General features: G+C 38.1%; 1 non-coding gene across 1 annotated transcript; it reads right to left on the reverse strand.

Annotated features, from left to right (window-relative positions):
• Positions 1 to 2,280: 2,280 nt before the first annotated feature.
• Positions 2,281 to 2,352, reverse strand: TRNAG-UCC (transfer RNA glycine (anticodon UCC)). Its single transcript has one exon. It is a non-coding gene; the product is annotated as a tRNA-Gly (tRNA).
• Between the last annotated feature and the right edge of the window lie 19,388 nt (positions 2,353 to 21,740).

Here is a 21,740-nt window from a genome sequence, read left to right on the forward strand (position 1 = left end):
CCAATGCGGGAAAACTGGTGCAACAACTCTGAGGGTTTTATATTATTAAGCAGTAGTTCTGAATACAATGTTGGATGCACTCCCGGCAATCCGGTGACAGAGAAAAATATAATGGCGGAAAACTGAGTGAGATTACCTCACTTCACTCGACAATTACCCGCTGATCCTGCAGCAGAATTGGCTAACCCCGACTAGCTCTGCGCTAGCCCTGCTTCAGCCTTACAAGCTTTTTGTCAGCTCTGCGCTATCTCTTCTGCCTCCTGGAGCTTCTGCTTCAGCCTCTCTCGGCTGTTCTAGCAGCTCCTTGGCAGTTCCGGATTCCTGCGTGAGGGTAGCCTCACTTTTGCTCTGGCCCTTCTAGCTCTGCGTCAAGATTGCGTGGCCCCAGACTGGCCCAACATCAGTCCATCTAGATGCTGCGCTGCCTCCGCTAGTGGCTCTCTGCTTCTCTATCCCTGCCCCTCTGCTGTAGAATGATCTCTCAGTTCGAATTTCTCAGCGTCCTAGCCCCAGAAATCGAACTCTTGATCAATTCGTTCTTATACTTTTCTCGTTGAGACTTCAACAACCAAGACTAAATCTCCAATCAACGACTAAGATTAAAAACTTGACTTGATCCACTTTCTAGAACATTGTCACCCATATTTTGATTAATATCCGTTAATACTATTAATTATTTTAATAAAATACAATCCAGGTGGAATTCTCCAAATGGTTTTTGTGTTCTCTGGAACTCATGTGTCTTAGCTTCTCCACCAATTTTCATTGCTAGAGCACATCCGATGCTACCAAAAGCTAACACTCCCTCTTAGCGAGGAATGTGCTCTAGCAACAATGTCCAACTGCAAGCTGCTTTGTCTTTGAAGCATCTCCTTTCCGCATTGTTGCTCCACCAACACTATGCTGCTGCTGCTATTGTACTGCTACCCATGACACTGCCACTGCCACTGCTGCATCTGTACTACAACTTTTGCATTTGCTGTTAACACTGCCAATGCTAGCTCTGCACTGCGTCATTTTCCAATTGCTGTTGCTCAACAACGGAAAAACATCCAAAATTTCTGAACTGACTGTGTTCAGCATAATGCTTGTAGATGTCCTCCATGATGATCTTGTTTAGGTCCTGTCTGGTAGGTAAAAGGTGATCTGGAGCATATAAGGAATACCGGAAAGGAGGGAGAGGATCCAACTTAATTCCAACTGACTCTTAAGAGATTTGAAACTCCTGTAAACCAACATCTGGCTCAGCCTGAGTGACTAGAACGGGCAATAGAGAACAATGCTGAAAACCTCTACAAAACAAGGTGCAGATGACTGTGTTTGCCGGGAGTCAAACCCGGGTTAATGCTAGAAAGCTCTACAAACAAGGTGCTCTACGATATAGTTCATTGCTCTAGTTAGAAATTTCCCCTCTATTGTTTCTCATTACTATAGCCATATAGCCCCATCAAATGCATTGAGAAGTGCATTATCCAACCTGATGATGAACTATATCGGAGGCTACATCTTGTATAAGTCAACAAAGGTTCTCGAATTTGTTTGTGTAGTTGATCCTGAATATTATGAGAAGTGCATTGTCCAACCTGATGAACTATATCGTAGGCTACATCTTGTATAGGCCAACCTGATGAACTAGTTGATCTTGAATATTATGGACTTAAATGAACTCCAAACATTTGAAGCCTTGAATATTATGAAATTCAGTGAACTCCAAACATTTGAAGCCGATCATGCGATAGCATTACATAAGTTAGAAAATCTACTATTAAATCTTATCTGATTTTATATATCTGGAATAAAATTGATGTTATATTGTACGGGAGCAAATATATATCTGGAATAAAATTGATGTTATATTGTACGGGAGCATTTTGCCTGTCATGCATTGTAGTGTAGGGTTAGGATATTCCGTTCTCACTGTAGAGACCCGGCAACCGAAATTGCTTTCATTTTAGGGATTTTGAACTTTCTTGGGATCTACTGGATATTAAATATCTTTTATAAGAGAACAATGCTGAAAACCTCTACAGACACGGGTTCAAATACCGGCAACAGAATTTGCTTTTATTTTAGGGATTTTGAACATTCTCGGGATCTACTGGATATTAAATATCTTTATAACAAATCAACGCTGAAATCATCTACAGAAGAGAGATTGATGAAGTCCTGTACGTGAGAGAGCGTAAAAAGTATGAAAAGAGATGCGTCTACTGGATTTTAAATAAATTTGTTTATAAGAGAACAATGGTGAAAACGTATACAAAACAGGCCGCAGTTGATTGCGTCTGCCGGGAGTCGAACCCGGGTCTATTGCTTGGAAGGCAATTATCCTAACCGTTGGACTACAAACGCTTAGACGTTGGATTTATCATCTGACTATCTCTCTTCAAAGTCAACTAACAAACTCATAACCTTGTTTTGTTTTGATCTTTCTGCATCATTGTTCCAGTTGAAAAATGATAATAATATTAATTTTTTAATTAGCGAACACAAACAGACCCAACACGCAACACAAACATTAATACGGTAACACCAGGCACTGGTGGATTTGCGTTTCATTGGTGTAGTTAATAATAACATTAAGTTTACCTCGCCATTTCCATATCGTCACTCTCTCAACTGTTAAAATTCAAACCCTAAATATAGTAAACGCAAATGCACATTAATCAAATGAACGGACCGAACAATTCCACTCCACATCTGGTTGGCTGACCGGTTGACTAACTTCTTCCCTGCTTTCTGTTATGGGTAATGTCATGCAGTAAGTGCAACCCATAGAAGACGGAGCCTGGCCTTTTCCTGGACGTTACAATTTATTCCCATATCCCCAACGTGAAATTGACGTAAAGTTGACCGCACAGTTATCTAGATATATCAGATGAAATTGAAACGATATGTAGAAGATTAGCAGGGTTCTGCACAAGGATACACATACAGGTCTGAAATGACGAATTCTCTTTCGACTTTTTGGGTTTTGGATCATAAATAATAAGTTATTGAGGTTTTGGATTATAAACAATAAGTTTAATAAGTTTAATTACTTATATTTCAAGTTAATCGTATTTTTATTATGGAAATAGATTCAATATTATTAAAAATGTCTTGAAGTTAAAAATTTTTAAACACCTAAAATCTTGAAGTTACACACTTAAAATTTTATCAAAATATATGGCTGAAATTGCCATATTTGGCAAGACAAATTTGAAAACTACGATAATTAATGCTGTTATATTAATTATTTTTTCACTATTATTTATATTAATGCCTTTATATTTATTAATTTTATTTCGAATATTTAACCATTGCAAAATAAATATAATTATCTAGACTCGAGATTTTTCCACTTCGTCTATACAGACTAGACTTTTTGCAGCCATTGATAAACAATGATGTAGGCTCCAAGAGAATTACTCTTGATCCCGAAGATCATTCGTTAGGCGCCATGGGAGAGTATACATCTGTGACATTCTTTAATACTATAAAGGTCTTTTATTTCAGAGTGGTGTTAGGCGTCAGGGAAGGGCATACGTAGTATTATTTAACACTCTTTAAATGAGAAATGTCTTTGATCTCAAAGATCACTGTTTAAAATAAGATCGATCAGACTTCAACTTTTCATACTCTTATTTTGTGATGTGATAATTAAAATGAGATGAGAGGTTTTTATATAGATTGTGCTTTTGGCATCTGTTAGGATATTCCGACACATAGGATATAGTTAAGTTTAACTTGGTCTAGTTTAGAGTTAGGTATAGAGTTAGGTAAAGTGTGTTTTTTTACCGTTGTACATTTTGTAACTTACAGTCCGACGGTCACGATATGTAGTGATTCGACGGTTCACTCTCACCTCGGTATTACCGACACTTGATCCGTGGCTTGACACCCGATTGGTCCATGAGTTCTATTTAAAGCTCATGGAGGGTCATTGTTCGGGTAATCCGTGCATGAGAGAAGCTTATGTAAATTTTCATTCTTTGATTAATAAATTGCCTGTAGTACCCACGTTGGGACAAGCCGTGGACTGTTTCCCTCCTTGCACTTTGAGGGTTTTAACCACGTCAAAAATACTGGTGTATTGATTTGAGATCTGGTTGTGAGCGGTGTCCTTTTGGTATTCTTTCTGAGGAACTTACCCTGTAAATTCCTACATGGTATCAGAGCTATTTGAGGGCCGCGTCCGTTGGTGATCCAAATCTGAAGCCGGTAGAACTGCATGCGGCTGTCGGTTCCTAGATCTGCTGTTTCTGACTGCTTTCGGGCCGAGAGGACTGCTCTGTTGCGTTCGGAGCATCTGTTCCAGTGAGGAACCCCTTTCGTTTCACGCGAAAAGGTTTCCGGTAGCCCTAGCTGCGTCATTTTTCAGATCGGGAGGTATACAGTGTTGCAGTTTACTGTTATTTTCTCTCTGCTTATTTCGGTCTCAGTTTATTTAGCCTTTTTTTTTTAACCGGATCTATACCTTTCATTTCTGCGTATGCTCTTTGCCCTGCGACTCTGTGTGATCTGGGCAAATCAGAAACAGAAAGGAAGGATTTTTCTCATGCGTATGCTATTTTCCCTGCACCTTAGTGTGATCTCGGAAAATCAGAAACATTGAGAAAAATATTTAGTTTTTCGGCTAAAGCTAACTTTGAGATTTTTTTTAAAATTTCTAGTTTTTTGGCTAAAGCTAACTTCGAGCCGCAAGGTTCGTTTTTCTTTGCATATTCGTGTTGGGTTTTGTGTTTTGTGTTTTGTAGGGAAAAAGAGCTTTCTCAAGGCAAGCACGCAAACCAAGGCCCTCCCTCTCTCTCTCTCTCTCAAATTTTTTGTATAGATCAATTGGTTCAAAGCTATTTTAAGAGAGTAGAGGTCTTGGGTTCAAGTCTCCATTTTGTGGGGGCGGATTTTTTTTCATTCCCGCACATTCGCGCACCTTGCCGGCAACGTCAACAATTTTTTTTCAAAAAGCCATAACTTCTTCATCCGAAAGCCTTTTTCAGAGCCGTTTTTTTTAAAACCGCCTATTTTTTCGAGATTTATCCATTGGAACACTTACTTTCAGCATCTTCAGCTTCAATTTTTTTCAAAATGGAAAGTCCATGCCAAGTCATTCTTGACAGCACTAACTACTTTCAATGGGTCGCCTACATGGAAGATTTACTTAGAAGCAAAGGTCTCTTCAGAATAGCCACAGACCAAGAGAAGGAACCAAAAGATGAAGACAAGGCTGCAAAATGGGAAAATAGACAAGATCAAGCACGTGGTTTGATAGGGATGTCTATTTCTCCTGATCTTAGATTCCACATTGCAGAACTTGAGACTCCTCATGAAGCATTAGAAAAACTCGCTAAAATTTTTGGGATTAGAAATGAAATTAGAGCCCATCAACTTGAAAATGAGTTGCTTACTTTGGATCCTAATAATTTTTCTTGCATTGAAGATTTCTTGTCCAAATTCAAGAACCTTATATATCTCTTGGAAGGTGTTAAAGTTAAGAAAGAAGATGGTAACCTTATTTATTCCATCCTTACTAAGTTGGGACCAGCCTATTCTGTATTTGTTTCCACTTTCCATTCTACAAGGGAAGCTTTCATTTGTTAAGTAAAAGACTACAAGGCCCCTTCCTTTGACTCCTTTTGTGATTCCTTAATAAGAGAACAAGAAAAACTCTCACACCTTGGTCTTCTTAATCTTGGAAACTCTTCCACGAAAGCGTTAGCCGCCCAGCAGCAACCAAATTCAAAGAATCCTAAGAAGTCATATCCTCAAAAGAATGGTTCTAAACCATCTCAGCCTCAAAATGAAAGATCATTTCAGCAAAATGATAAGACCAATAAAAACAAATGGAAGAAGACTGATAGACATTGTAACTTTTGTAATCGAGATGGCCACTTAGAATCTAAATGCTTTAAGAAGATGGAAGCCTTGGAAGCCACAATGAAGAAACATAACATCCATGTGGAGCCTACTTCAACTTCAACTTCCGGAATGGCACTTTCTGCATGTCATTGTCAATCATCTCAGTCTGGTTATGCATTAAATGTATCTTCTTCTTCTTCTCATTCTCATGAGTGGCTCATTGATTCTGGAGCCTCTTGTCACATGGCCAAAAACCAAGCCATGTTTTCTTCTTTAAATGATTGTAACACCAAAAATATATATGTTGGTGATGATAGATCTCTTAATGTTGTAGGGACTGGAACTGTTCATCTAGACAATGGTCAGTTTAATGATGTATTATGTGTTCCAACCTTATCCTGCAACCTTCTATCTGTCTATCAGATAACTCATTCAGGTGAAGGTAAAATTGTTGAATTTTCACCTCATGATGTTGTAATCAAGGATCTAAAAGATCCTAAACAGATTCTAGCTACTGGTCTTGCTGATGATTCCAAAAGGTTGTATAAGTTTCACAACTTTGGGTCATCAAATCTTCCCTCAGTATTTGTTGCTCATAATGATGAAGTGAGCAAACTTTGGCATGAGCGATTTGGTCACTTAAACTATCGCTCCCTTCAGCATCTATGTAAAGAAAATATGGTGACAGGTCTTCCTATGGTATCTTGCAGAGATGGTGTTTGTTCCGGATGTGTACTCGGAAAACATCATCGGGACAATTTTGACAAACGTGCCTCTTGGCACGCCTCAACCCCTTTACAGCTTGTGCACAGTGATTTATGTGGTCCTCTTCCTGTTGCTTCATTCTCTGGCTGCAAGTACTTCTTAACTTTCATTGATGATTTCTCCAGACGCACTTGGGTATACTTCTTAAAACTCAAGAGTGAAGTATTTAACACCTTTTTGGCCTTCAAAGCCTTTGTTGAAAAACAATCTGGACATCAAATTCTTAAGCTAAGAACTGATAATGGTGGAGAATATGTTAAAAACACATTCATCAACTTTTGCACCGAAAATGGAATTCAAATGCAACATACTGTTCCATACACTCCACAACAAAATGGTGTAGCTGAAAGGAAAAATCGCACCTTAAAGGAAATGGCTAATTGTATGCTGCAATCTAAAGGACTCAGTCTTAGTTTTTGGGCCGAAGCAATTAATTGTGCAAATTATATAATCAATCGCACTCCTACTAAGGTTCTAGAGAATATCACTCCAGAAGAAGCTTGGAGTTCCATTAAACCAGATGTAAGTCACTTTCGTGTTTTTGGAAGTGAAGCATGGGCCCATATTCCAGATGAAAAGCATAAAGCTTTAGAACCTAAGAGTGAGAAATGTACTTTTGTTGGATATTCTGAAGATGTAAAAGGTTATAGACTTATTCCATTTAAGTCCAAAAATGTTATCATTAGAAGAGATGTAAAATTTGATGAAAATAAATCGGCCTGCGAGCCTAGTCCGGCGGATGTGCCACCTCTTTCTATCTCTTCTACTTTTGAAAACATTTCTTCTTCAGATGATGAAAGCGAGGATGATAATCCTCCCCCACCTTCTCAGGATCCTCAACTTCCAAGATGGGTCCGTGCTACTCGGGATGCAGCAGGTGATCTTGCCGGTGATCCTACAGATCAGCGACGTACACGTTCTCAGTTTGAAAGAGCCTCTTCTTTACTGGCTCAAGCTCCAGTAAATCATGATCCTGACACTTTTGCAGAAGCTTCAGGCCATCCACATTGGGAAGCAGCTATGAATGAAGAATATCATTCATTGATGACAAATGATACATGGGATCTTGTTCCTCTACCAAAGGGACGCAAACTTGTTAGATGTAAATGGGTTTACAGAACCAAGTATGGACCAGATGGGAAAGTTGATAAACATAAAGCTCGTCTCGTTGCTAAGGGCTTTTCACAGGTTGAAGGCATTGACTACACTGAAACCTTCTCCCCCGTTGCCAAAATGAACTCTATCCGCCTTGTTCTTTCCCTTGCTGCCTCTTTAAAATGGGAAGTCCATCAGATGGATGTTAAATCTGCCTTCTTGCATGGGGACTTGCAGGAAGAAATCTATATGGAACAACCCATTGACTTCATACAAACAGACTCCAGCCTTGTTTGTCGACTTAAGAAATACCTTTATGGCCTCAAGCAAGCTCCTCGGGCTTGGTATGCCAAAATGGATAGCTTTCTTTTAAAATCTGGCTTTTATAGGTGTCATTCTGACAATACTGTCTACACCAAGAAAGTGGGCAACTCTCTTATCATCCTTGTTCTTTATGTTGATGATCTTATTCTTACTGGTAGTGATCCCCACCTTATAAACCATGTGAAGTCCAGCCTTAAAAAGAAATTTGAAATGACAGACTTAGGACACTTACACTATTTTCTCGGTCTTCAAGTCTTGCAATCCCAGGAGGGTATTTTCCTTTCCCAGTCCAAGTATGCTTGCGATATTCTTCGTCATTTTCAAATGGAATACTATAAGCCAGCCCCTTCTCCCTTTCAGTCTGGAGTCAAACTTTCAGTCTCTTGTACTTCTCCTGAAGTTGATGCTACCTTATACCGTCAACTTGTCGGAAAACTCTTGTATTTAACCCATACTCGTCTTGATCTTTCCTTTGCTGTTGGCCTTGTTGCTCGTTTTATGCAAAACCCCCGTGAAAGTCATTGGAAAGCAGCTAAAAGAATACTTTGTTATGTTCGAGGTACAGTACAGTTTGGGATTCATTACAGTGCCAAAGCAGCTCCTCTGTTAGTTGGTTTCATTGATTCTGATTGGGCTGGTGACCCTGATGATCGGAAGTCTACTGCCGGTTATGTCTTCACTCTTGGTTCAGGACCTATTACATGGGCTTGTAAGAAACAAGCTGCCATTTCTCTTTCGTCAGCAGAAGCAGAGTATCGTGGTGCCGTGAAAGCTAGTAAGGAAGCCTTGTGGCTTCGTCAGATCCTATCAGAGTTTGGCTTTGAGCAGCAGCATCCAACCACACTTTGGTGTGATAATCAAAGTGCCATTCAGCTATGCAAAGATCCAATCCAGCATCAACGCAGCAAACACATTGAACTACACATGCACTTCATCAGAAAGCTCATTCATGACCATGTTCTTGAAGTGCAATATTGTCCAACAGATGATCAGGTTGCAGACATCTTCACAAAGGCTCTCACAGAGGTGAAGTTCACTAAACTTCGATATATGCTTGGAGTTCAGGAAGTTGTCACTAAGGGGGGATAGGCTCTAGTGCCTCCTTCCTTCTCCTATTGTGTCATATTTGTAAATCCTTCAATCCTATCCCAAGTTGTTCTTAAGGGGGGATGTTAGGATATTCCGACACATAGGATATAGTTAAGTTCAACTTGGTCTAGTTTAGAGTTAGGTATAGAGTTAGGTAAAGTGTGTTTCTTTACTGTTGTACATTTTGTAACTTACAATCCGACGGTCACGATATGTAGTGATCCGACGGTTCACTCTCACCTCAGTATTACCGACACTTGATCCGTGGCTTGACACCCGATTGGTCCATGAGTTCTATTTAAAGCGCATGGAGGGTCATTGTTCGGGTAATCTGTGCATGAGAGAAGCTTATGTAAATTTTCATTCTTTGATTAATAAATTGCCTGTAGTACCCACGTTGGGACAGGCCGTGGACTGTTTCCCTCCTTGCACTTTGAGGGTTTTAACCACGTCAAAAATACTGGTGTATTGATTTGAGATCTGGTTGTGAGCGGTGTCCTTTTGGTATTCTTTCTGAGGAACTTACCCTGTAAATTCCTACAGCATCTGGTTATCATTGACTGACACGAGTCTTAAAGTAAACTCACTATCTAAAAGATTTGAGGGTATGTAGGGTATTGCATGTTATCTGGACCCTTCACTAGTTTTTCAACATATAGGGATTCGAATCAAGACTTACACTAGACTTGTACATAGTGGAGCTATTTGTGCCAACGATGCATGATTGGCACTATATGTTTTGTAAAGCATGGCCCAACATGCAAATAAAATCCTACAGAAACTAAAAAATTATTATTTACAGTTTTGTACAAATAATTTGCGAGGCACAAATAACCCCACGTCCATGCTTCGATAATTATGGTTTCATGCAACTAACAAGATTATGAACTAAGCATAAAGAGACTTGCGTCAGTCTCGCCTTCGTATTAATTCTCGTTCTTCTTGCTGGGTTCCAGGATATCTACCATCACTAGATGTGATTACTTTCATGTGGTTTATTCTTTTAGGAAGAGAGATAGTTTTGAGTTTACACTTACTTTTCCATAATTTAAATTTGAATTGTAAGTTATTCTATGTTGCCACTATCATATTAGCTTGGCGGTGCTGAACTTTAGTCTTTTCGACGATAGAGTTTGTCCAAGAAAATTTCCATCCATCTCGTCTATAGGTATTATATTTTTAGAATTTGCACCCAATTTTTCTCTCTGACCATCTGCATTTCTAGAGATTATGATTTCAATGCCATTGTTCCAAAGACAATGTCACAATAGCAATTTTCAATGTCAAAATCTACCCATATGTCAAGTATGCCTCTTTTGAGCTGTTCTACAGCTATGTCTAGGTTAAAAACAACCTTCTTTTCCCATCTCTCTAGGATTTCTATCATGAGAGAAGTTTTTATGGCATATATCAAGGTTTCATCCATAAACTCATCTTCCTTTTCTTTGGTGAATAGATTAACAAGTCCTTAACTACTGGCACCAGATTCCTGTTTGATCTTCTTGGTTTGCTATCAACTAGTGTACATAGCTATGTTGTTAATTCTCTTGCCCACATATCAACTAAACAATTAAGATAACCAAGTTTATACTCATTGTCAAAATCAAAGTTTTCTGATATGAACATACTTAGAAGAATCTTCAAGTCTGTTCTTAGCACAAATTTTTTCTTTCCCATCGAACTTTTCAAGCGTCACTCCTCCCCAAGTCTTGTTATGCATCAGTTTCTATAATATAAGAACCTTGTCCTATATGAAGGAAGAGAAAAGGAATGGTTTCACCTTTTCTTCTATTCACGGGATTGCTTTTAGTCATGGTTATATTCTATGGAGAAGGATATTTCTTCAAGCAATATTAGAGCATAGAAATATTTGTCGATGAGTTTTTTTAGTAAGAATGCCAAGAGACTTTCAAATCTTTTTAAGATATCCTCTTGGAAGAGCGTTTTCCCGTTGTTATTTTTAACACTAAGAAATTCAATTTTACCCATTCCCAATCTTCATTTTTTATGTATGCAAACTAGTCCATGCTTATGGACTAAAATATTGAAAATGTTTCAAATGCTCTTGGATATTATTATCAATATAAATAATAAGCCAAGAATATTCTCTGAAAATATCCTACATTGATTTTTGAAACTCACTGCCGTTCTTCAAACCAAAGGGCATGACCTTCCTATGGTAATGTACATGAGTCATGGCAAATGTAGTTTTATGCCTATCTTTTGGTACGATCCCTATTTTGTAGAATCCATATTTCAAATCAAACTCATTGAAAATTGTCTTTCCTCTCATCCTTCGCAATAACGAAGCTTTATTTGGAATAGGATATCTAATGGGCTGTAATACCTTATTTAACAACTTATAGTTAACTACAAGTCTCAAGTTTCATTTCTTTTGTTGTGAATGTTTTTACACATAGAAACCTCACCATGCCCACTAGTGCTTCGATTAAACCTTATTTAAGCAAATCTTGTATTTCTTCCTAGCAGGTCTTGACATCATATGGTGTCATTAAAGTTGCAGATGTCTTTTGGAGAGTAACAGACACCAATGGGTTATATGGAAGAGAAACAAAATATTTTTCCATGTGCCAAAAGGCATTAGGAGGACAAATTAATAATGTTGTGTAAACTTCTCTTTTATAAGAATAAGCATGTTTTCCCCATGCAATTGGGTATAACATATACTACTATCCATTTTATTTAATTCACTAGCAAATACATTATTTTATACATACTCTGGCTTTTCAGAGCTTCTCTTGTTGAGAAATCAAAGATCTTGTATATTAGGGTTGTTTCCTTTTAACTAGATAATTGTTTGTGAATGTTGTTAGCTTTTATTAGTTTAATTGTGTTATCTTCATCAAGAATTGCCAAAATATTTATAACATGAAGATCACAAGAGACAAATAACACAAAGATGTATGCTCCATAAGGGGGAAAACCCAAACAACTTCCCTGCTTATAGAATCAGATCAAAGTGAGATATCCATGATCCAGACCAAGACCAAGACTTCCACAAAGATCGTAAGTCAGCCCTCCTTCATGCCTCTGAATAAGTCAAATTCAACAAAATTAAATTCTGGTCACTTCATGAAATTTCGACCTCTTCCTGAAAGTTCGGCCCTATACCAGCTTTGAAATACTATAAAAAATCTCGCACGTGTGGACAGATTAGGGCAAAAAAAATAAATTTCTCTCTCCTTTGACTTTTGTTGAAATTTTTCTTCTTGCTTGCACAAAAATTGAATTGGTTGCAAAAATGTGGAGCACAATTGCCAATATATAGTTGTTCGACCATATGAAGAGACACAACTTATGGGCTGGCTGACTTGTCCATCAAGAGAGCCGACTTGGTCTTGTGGTGAAAAAATTAACTGTTTTGACTTGAATAGTTTTTTTCTTTTCTTCCAAATAGTCCAAATGGGACTTTGACTCGTGAATAATTTTCTTATTGATTCAATAAACCCTAGAAGCATGAAGAACATGCTTTGACTAGAAAATAATAATAATAATGTAAATTTATTTTTCTTCTTTTTGTTTTTACATGAAATGCATGTTTATACAAGTACATTTATAATTATGAAGACCGAACCTATTTACATTTTTCAACACTCCCTCTTAACTAAGGAGATGTTCGTAATTACACAACCGGATACAAGGATACTCTCAAATTGAATATTCTCATAAGAAAAGTTCAGATTGATAATCATCATCAAACATCATCATAACCAACATGGTCAATTACAAAATAGAAAAGGCTTTGACTGACAAGCTCTATCTAGCCACTAAATCATAATATAATGCTAGGAGGCATACATTTGGACACTATCGCCACCTCTCAAGGTAAATACCCCATCTAGATGTTCACCATGTATGTCCTTATGGGACTACTTTTATCATGGATATCACCCCATCCTTAAAGAATATCGGTCCTCAGGACTGTTACCCACCACTAGTGGGTGACCCCATAGGAAAAAAAATTCTCCTAGATTTGTCTTCAGTCAGTAGCCAATAGACCCTGACAACCACCAGTGTAGGAGTTATTATGGTAGATGTCTTCGCTCCCTGCGCTAGTCATATGTCCCCTCGACCATTTGTCGAGATCATATGTTTGAAGGTGGGCCACCCAATTGTAAAGGTATTATTTTTCATTATGTAATTGGGTTGCTTATGCTTGCTTTTCTTGGGCACACTTGGGTATGGATTATTGGGTGACTTGGAAGGATGAAGGGTTTTAACTGTAGTCCTGTTCTCTTACCTTAACTGGGGGTTTAATCCTCAACCCTAGTCCCATGGGATATCCCCTATTAGCATTCAACTTTCGGATGGGCACTACTTGGGAACCCTTGTTTTTGGTAGTGTTGTCTCATTTTCCCATTCCACATTTTTCACTCCCCTCTTCACATTACAAGCCCTTTTTCATCATATTTCGTTTATGGGTCCACAAGGCTCTGGTACTCCCCTCCCGTTGTCTACATGCTTGGGTCGTGCTTGAAACAATGACCCAAAGGTTGATGTTGCTAAAAAAAAGATAAAATCATAATATAGCCACATATAACAAGAAGTATACCACAAAATGCAAAAATATGGCCGGGAGAATTAAATTTAGCATTGGGAAAAATCCAAATATGATATCTTCCCCTTATCATTATGGCCATCATCTTGGTTCTTGGGGCCCCTATGACTAGCTCTTTAATCATTAAGGAACCCATGTATGTCCCAACCCTCGGTGGCCGATGAAATGCCCCACCTTAAGGGGGTAATAACTGCTATATCATACACATCATGCTCTCATCCCCTAAAGCTCTGAGCAATGAAATAAAAGGAAAATCAATAAAAGGCAAAAAGCAAATGAAGAAGTGTGGAAAAAAAAGGTCAGGGTAACTCATATACCACGATTGCTCCCTCCCACATTCATACACCCAAATATGTGGACATCCCTCATCATTACCTCCTTTGATGCCATGGCATTTGGCCTTGAGACCAATGTGTCCCTATCCACCTCACCATTATCCACATGACACCTACCACTTGAAGGGGTGTACCTTGGACATGTTCTTCCCTTTAGCAGTTGGGAACATCTAATAGGGTTGTTTATTAGCTACTCCTACCTAGGGAGGTAACACCATTACATGCTCAAAGCCCCAACTCTGGAAGGGAAACCCACGATGAAGTATCGATTTCTACCCTTGATTAACAAGATTATTTACTGAATTGCACTAATGAATTGTTGTATTTAAAAGTGAGGAGACACATTGGATCTTATACATGATTGGCAGGTGGTTTCATTATGGGTTGGGTAGCTTAATTGGGGTCCGAGCCCACCAGAGTATCATATCGACACTTGTAGGGGATGCATTGAGAGCCATGGTTTCCATGTGCCAAAAGGCATTAAGAGGGCAAATTTATAACTCTATGTAAGTTTCTTTGTGATAATAATAAGCATGTTTTCCCCATGCAATTGGGCATAACATATACTTCTATCCATTTTGTTCAATTCACTAGAAGATATATTATTATATACATACTTTGGCTTTTCAGAGCTTCTCTTGTTGAGAAATCAAATATCTTGTAGATTAGGGTTGATTCCTCTTAACTTGATAGTTTCTTGTGAATGTTGTTGGCTTTTATTACTTTAATTGTGTTCTCTTCATCAAGAATTACCAAAATATTTATAACATGAAGATCACAAGAGACAAATAACACAAAGATGTAGGCTCCAAGCCAGGGCAAAACCCCATTAGCGGGAAATCCCACACAACTTCTCTTCTTATAGAATCAGATCAAAGTGATATATCCATGATCTAAGACCAAAACCAAGGCTGCCACAAAGATCCCAAGTGAGCCCTCCTTCATGCCTTTCGAATAACTCAAATTCAACAAAAGTCAATTTTGGTCACTTCCTAAAATTTCGCCCTCTTCGTGAAATTTTGTGCCTTACAATTTTAGCCTTGTACTAGCTCTGAAATACCATAGAAAATCTCGCACGTGTGAACAGATTAGGGCAAAAAAATAACTTTCTCTCTCCTTTGACTTCACTTTCTCTCTCCTTCGACTTTCGCTGAAATTATTCTTCTTGCTTGCACAATAATCAAATTGGTTGCCAAAACGTGAAGGACAATTGCCAATATATATTTGCTTGACCATATGAAGAGACACAACTTATGCGCTGGCTGACTTGTCCATGACGAGGGGCAACTTGGTCTTGTGGTGGCAAAATTGACTCTTTTGACTTAATTTTTTTTTTTCTTTTCTTTTCTTACAAATAGCCCAAATGGGTCTTTGACTCATGATAAATTTCCTTATTGACTCAATGAGCCCTAGAAGCATGAAGAACATGCTTTGGCTAGAAAATAATACTAATAATAATTTTTTTTTTTGTTTTTTGTTTTTACATGAAATACATATTGATACAAGTACATTGATAATTATGAAGATTGAACATTTTTCAACACTCCCTCCTAACCTATGTCACAAGGTTCGTCGAACTTTAACCTTAAGGTTCGAATTTTGACGAACCTCAAAAATGTTTTGAAGTTCAACAAACCTCTTCGAACCTCATAGCCATTGACCAAGTCCATAGATCAAAACTCATAACTTCATGTCACAACTCAAGCTTGTAATTTATCCTTGCAGTTTCCAAGTTTGTGATAGCATATTTTATGTTTATTGATGTTGATTTGTTACTATTTTATCCTATAATTCATTTTAAATTAATATATGTGTATATATATAGAGGAGCCTAATAGCGAACCTCATCCGAACCTCATCAAAAAATTCGAACTCAAACCGAACCTAATCATTGTCGAACCTGAACCCGAACCCGAACCATGTGACATTGCTCCTAACTAGGGAGGTATTCATAATTACACAACAAGATACAAGGATACTCTCAAATTGAAATATTCTCATAAGAAGAGTTCGATTGATAAGCATCACGAAGCATCATCATAACCAACATTGTCAATTACAAAATAGAAAGGCTTTGACTAACAAGCTCTATCTCGCCACTAGATTGGAGCCCAATGCTAGGAGGCATACATTTGGACACCACCGCTGCCTCTCAAGGCGCATACCCCATCCTGATGTTCACTAGCTATGTCCATATAGGATTGTTCTTATCTTGGAAATCACCCCATCCTCAAAGAATATCGTTCCTCAGGTTTGTTACCCACCACTAGTGGGTGACCATATAGGAAATGTTTTTCTTCTAGATTGTCTACAGTCGGTAGCCAACACCCACTGAAAACCACCAATGTAATAATTATTGTGGCAGATGTTTCCACTCCCCGAGCCAGTCATATGTCCCCTCGCCCATCTATCGAGATCATATGTTTGAAGGTGGGCCACCCAATCCTAAAGGTATTATTTTTCATTATATAATTGGGTTGCTTATGCTTGTTTTTCTTGGGCACACCTGGGTATGGATTATTGGGTGACTTGGAAGGAGGAAGGGTTTTAACTGTAGTCTTTCTCCATTACCTTAACTGGGGGGTTAATCCTCAACCCTAGTCCCATGGGATCTCCTCTATTAGCATGCAACTTTATGATGGGCACTACATGGGAACCCCTGATTTTGGTACCATGGTCCCATTTTCCCGTTCCACATTTGTCACTTCCCTCTGCACATTACAAGCCATTTTCATCATCTTTCGTTTCTGGGTCCACATGACTGCTGGGTCCACAAGGCTCTGGTACTCCCCCTCCCCTTGTCTACATGTTTGGGTAAGGCTTGGGATAATTCCCCAGAGGTTGATGCAACTAAAAAAAGAAGATAAAAGTATAATATGGCCACTCAACAGAAAATGTACGACAAAATGCAAAATATGGTTGGGACAATGAAATTTAGCACGTGCAAAAAAGCCAAATATGAGCTCTACCACTTATCATTATAGACATCACCCTGGTTCCTAGGGCCCCTATGAGTGCCCCTTGCATCATAAGGAACCCATATATGTCCCAACCCCTGGTGGCCAATGAACTTCCCCACCTTAAAGGGGTAATCACTACTATATCTGACAAAAATTGAAGAGAAAAAAACGATGGAGCAGAGGATTGCTCTTCTCAGTATTACGAATCAGTTAAATAAGATTACATTAGAAACATTAGTAATAAATGATTGGAGTGAAACTCGGCAAAACTGAACTAACTGAAACTAAACTAGGAAACTTGGATAAACGGTTTTGACACCTAGCAGGTGGCTGGAATTAGATTCTCCAACATTCCCCCTTAATTACAACCACATAAAAATTCAATTAAGATGTCTGCTAGTCTATGTCTCAGCTAGGCTTACAATTTAAAAAATTGGCTTCAACTACATTTACTTTTCTTGTTCTCTTCTTCTAGATCTTGTAGCCTCTAAATTGTTTCAGCGTTTTCTTTTTGTTGTAGGCTTCAAATTTCAGTTTCTTCATTTGTTGGTGCAGGTCTTCCATTTTTCCAGACCGTCTAAGCATGTCCTGGACTTCTTCAAAAAACGACTTGAATGTGGGTTTCTGCCACATATTATCTTCTGTAGTGCGCTTTTTGTCATCAATTTGTTGCAACTTAAGTTTATAATAAAAAAATATTTCTCTAGGACTCTAATAATTGAAAATATCATCGATATTCTCATCATCCAAGATGTCTTCAACATGCATTTCTGCAGCTTCTATGCAGAGTTTATCAAGGCATGGTGTTGCAAGCCATTCTTCAAGGAAATTTAACTCTTCCTCAAAATCATTTTGTGTACTCGCACACTGGAAATCAATGTTAGAATTACAAATATTTGCAAAACCACATTGGTTCTATTCCTTTTTCTCTGTAATAAGAGTTTTCTCTAGTTGCACTTCTAACTCTGCTTTTGCCTGTCTCTGTTTTCTCTTTGTGGACTTCCTTCTTTGCTTTTTCTTCTATCATTGTCCTTGTCTCTTCCACTTCTGTACTAACCTGTGCTGCTGCAGACAGGTTGTCTTCCACTTGGTTTTCAGATTCAAAGGAGGTTTTCTCACTGAATAGCATCATGTCTATATGATGTTTTTGTTGCATCATCTCCAACCATTAATCATTAATCAACAAGTCTTTATCAAAGTTTACATCAACAATATTAATTGTTGGATTCACCATACTATTGATTGCTCCAGTGGTAACTTCATTGTCATCAGCGAACCCTGTTGTTGGATTCACTAAATTGTCATCCGCAAACTCTATTGCTGGATTCACCAAACTTTCATCAACAAGCTCTGTTGCTAGAATCACCAAATTTTCATCAGCGAGATCTGTTGCCGGAATCACTAAATTTTCATAAGAAAGCTCTGTTGTTGGATTTCCAAAATATTCATCCACTTGCAATTGTGCATGGCGGGAATGAACAAACTTTTCATCTGGATGTAACTCTGCAAGTATAAATGCACCTTCATCTTCAACTTCAATGCTCCCCCTTACGCCAAAACTCCTCTGAAGGGTATCCTAGGGCTCCTTGGTTACCTTGGCATCTGAAATCAAGGGAAGAATGTTGTCATCTACAGATTCTTTTATGCATTTCAATGCAAAGGTATTCTTTTCTCTTTTTTCTTCTAACTCGTTCAAATACATCTCAAACAACTCTTGTTGTTTCTTCGACTTTCTCAACTTCTTGGATTTTCCCATTTGAGTGTTGGTTGATTACAGCACAACAATAAAATAAACTTGCACACATTGCGCCTACCTGTGGTTGCGCCTCTGTGATGGCTTCTTTATTGCTCAACATCTTTAAGAAACTTTCACAAATGTCTTTTTGAAAAAAATAAATCAAATGAAGCCTGCCCTTTTAAATAAAAAGATCTTTCAAATATAAACCATGCTTCCCCTTTTTTTTGGTTCACAACATCCCTTTAAAAAGAACTTTTTAATTTAAAAAAGTTTTATATAAAACTTTACGTAACAACAAAGCCCTCAAATTAAAAACTTTTGAATAATCCTCTTTTTAACAATCTTGAACGAGAGCCTTTTTAATAGAACCTCTTTTAAAAAATAACATAAATCCTCATAACATTTTTAAAACAACTTTCAAATTTCCTTTAAAAAAGAACTCTTTTCATCTTGTCGTTTCTTTAAGAAAGAGAACAAAAGAATTTTCAACCTTGTATTTTACGGAGATAACATAACCATGAATGTGACGAGATAACACATTCACCACTGCATCTCTTGCTTCTTCGTGTGATTGGATTTCATTTTTGTGCTATCAATCGGTGTTTTCTTTTAATACATGCTGTTGGGCTAGCATGGGAATTTGGCTAACGCACTTGTTGAGGCTCTATGGCTGTGTGTGACGAAAATCGTTGTAAGTTTTTGAAACTAATGCGGCTCTTAAACCTTCTTCGCTGATTTAGTAATGCCTAATGCTTCCTTTGAACATATGGGTTGCGTTAATAACACAGGTGGATTAACCACTTTAATGCGTTACACTGGATGTAGTTCAATTTAAAAAAAAATTCTCGGCCTTCTTCTTTACAACTAGCTTTCTTTTTGTTGCTTCTTCGCAGGAGAGGCTTCTTCAAACTTACTCAAACTTTTGTTGCTCTCTCAAAGAGTCTTATGTAGGCTTACCTCTTCTCTCTATTGCTCTCACTTTGTTAACATTGCTACTCTCTCGGGGAGTCTTATGCAAACTAGCTCTAATACCATGACAAAAATTGAAGAAAACAACACGATGGAGCAGAGGATTGCTCTTCTCAGTATTACGAATCAGTTAAATAAGATTACATTGGAAACAATAGTAATAAATGATTGGAGTGAAACTCGACTAAATTGAACTAACTAAAACTAAACTAGGACACTTGGATAGATGGTTTTGACACCTGGCAGATGGTTGGAATTAGATTCTCCAACAATATCATACACATCATGCTCTCATCCACTGGAACCATGAGTAGTTAAATAAAAGGAAAATCAATAAAAGGCAAAAGGAAAATAAAGAAGGGTGGAAAAACAAAGACTGGTGTAAATCATATACCATGATTGCTCCCTCCCACATTCATACACCTAAATATGTGGACATCCATCATCATTACCACCCTTGAGCCCATGGCATTTGGCCTTGAGACCCTTGTGGCCCTATCCACATCATCATTATCCACATGACACCTACCACTTGAAGGATGTACCTTGGACATGTTCTTCCTTTTAGGGGTTGGGAATACCTAATAGGTTTTTTGTTACCTACTCCTACTTAGGGAGGTAACACCATTGCATGCTTAAAGCCCCAAGTCTGAAAGGGAAACCCACTATGAAGTATCCATTTCTGCTCTTGATTAACAAGCTTATTTACTCGATTGCACTAATGAATTATTATATCTAAAGGTGAGGAGACACATTGGATTTATACATGATTGGAAAGTGGTTTCATTGTGGATTGGGAAACTTAACTGGGGTCCAAGCCTACTATAGGATTATATCAACACTTGTATGGGATGCGTTGAGAGCCATGGGTTTCCGTCATGTGACTGAGCATTATTTCATCCCATGGGCAGCGTCAACACTTTTTGCAGCTTGTTTAATGCCCCACATTATATGCGAGATGCAGCTTGTTTATTGCCCCACATTATATGCGAGATGATGCACTTGGACCAACAGTGTCCCCCTCATCCGGCTTAACATTGTATATAGAGTTTGACAGTTGATCCAAGACCCAAAGGATGTTTGTCTCATCCTTGAGACATGGGAGGGAAAGCACCATCTTTCATGCCCTCATTTGGAGCAGTCTACATGCTTATTTTTACACCAGGAGACCCATGAGACCACTACTTGTGCCTGAGAGCCACTTTGGAGCACCACATGATGTTTTAGTTTGAGATCAAGGAGCCATTGCCTTGACCATCATTTATGGAGCCCTCCTCTTCATCATGGCACCCTGAGGACTCAACTAGGCCTTCCAACAACCCTTCTACACCATTGCTTCATCATTTCGGCTTCATTTTGGATGGCTTATTTTACACTTTATGAGCTATTTGGTGGGCTTGTCACCGAAGTTATGCTATTTTGCACATTAAAATATTTTAGGGGCATCTTAGGCTAATTTGAATTACTTAGAGGATCATATAGATAAAGGAGACTCTTGTTTCTAAGAGAATCATCATCACACATGGATATCTCTCTTGAGAAATTCACACTTTTTCTTGGATGTCTATTGGAGCTCTTTTGATGCATTTCGATATTTTTGGGAGCTAGAATCTTGTTCTCTCTTGGGGCTACTATATTGACCTGGGATTGGATATATCTTTTTCTATCTTGTAAGTACATTTTGTTGAAGATTTTTCCATGTAATAATGTCCAATGTGTGGAAATTTTGCAACTAGCTAATATTCCTTGTGCCTTAGGTATTGAATATCATTGTAAAAAAATGTTGGATTGCAAATTTGTGCATGTTACTCATTGAATAACAAGTAGATGAATGTTTCTAGTGGATTTAAAACTTGTTTTCTTCCATAAAAATCCATTGATCTTGGGTGGGTAAATGCTAAAGAGATAAAGCTAGGGCGTCACAATTTAGCATCCCTGAAGACAAATTTAAACTGAATTTTGAATCACAGAGACTCCATAGCCCAAGGGTAAGGCACTAATCCAAACAAATTTGGTGATTACCCTTCTTTTACCTCTTTTTTTCT

Source organism: Pinus tabuliformis, chromosome 3_1 (assembly GCF_031772625.1).
Source record: "Pinus tabuliformis cultivar Carrire ecotype Pingquan chromosome 3_1, CPIR1, whole genome shotgun sequence".
Classification (NCBI taxonomy): Eukaryota; Viridiplantae; Streptophyta; class Pinopsida; order Pinales; family Pinaceae; genus Pinus; species Pinus tabuliformis.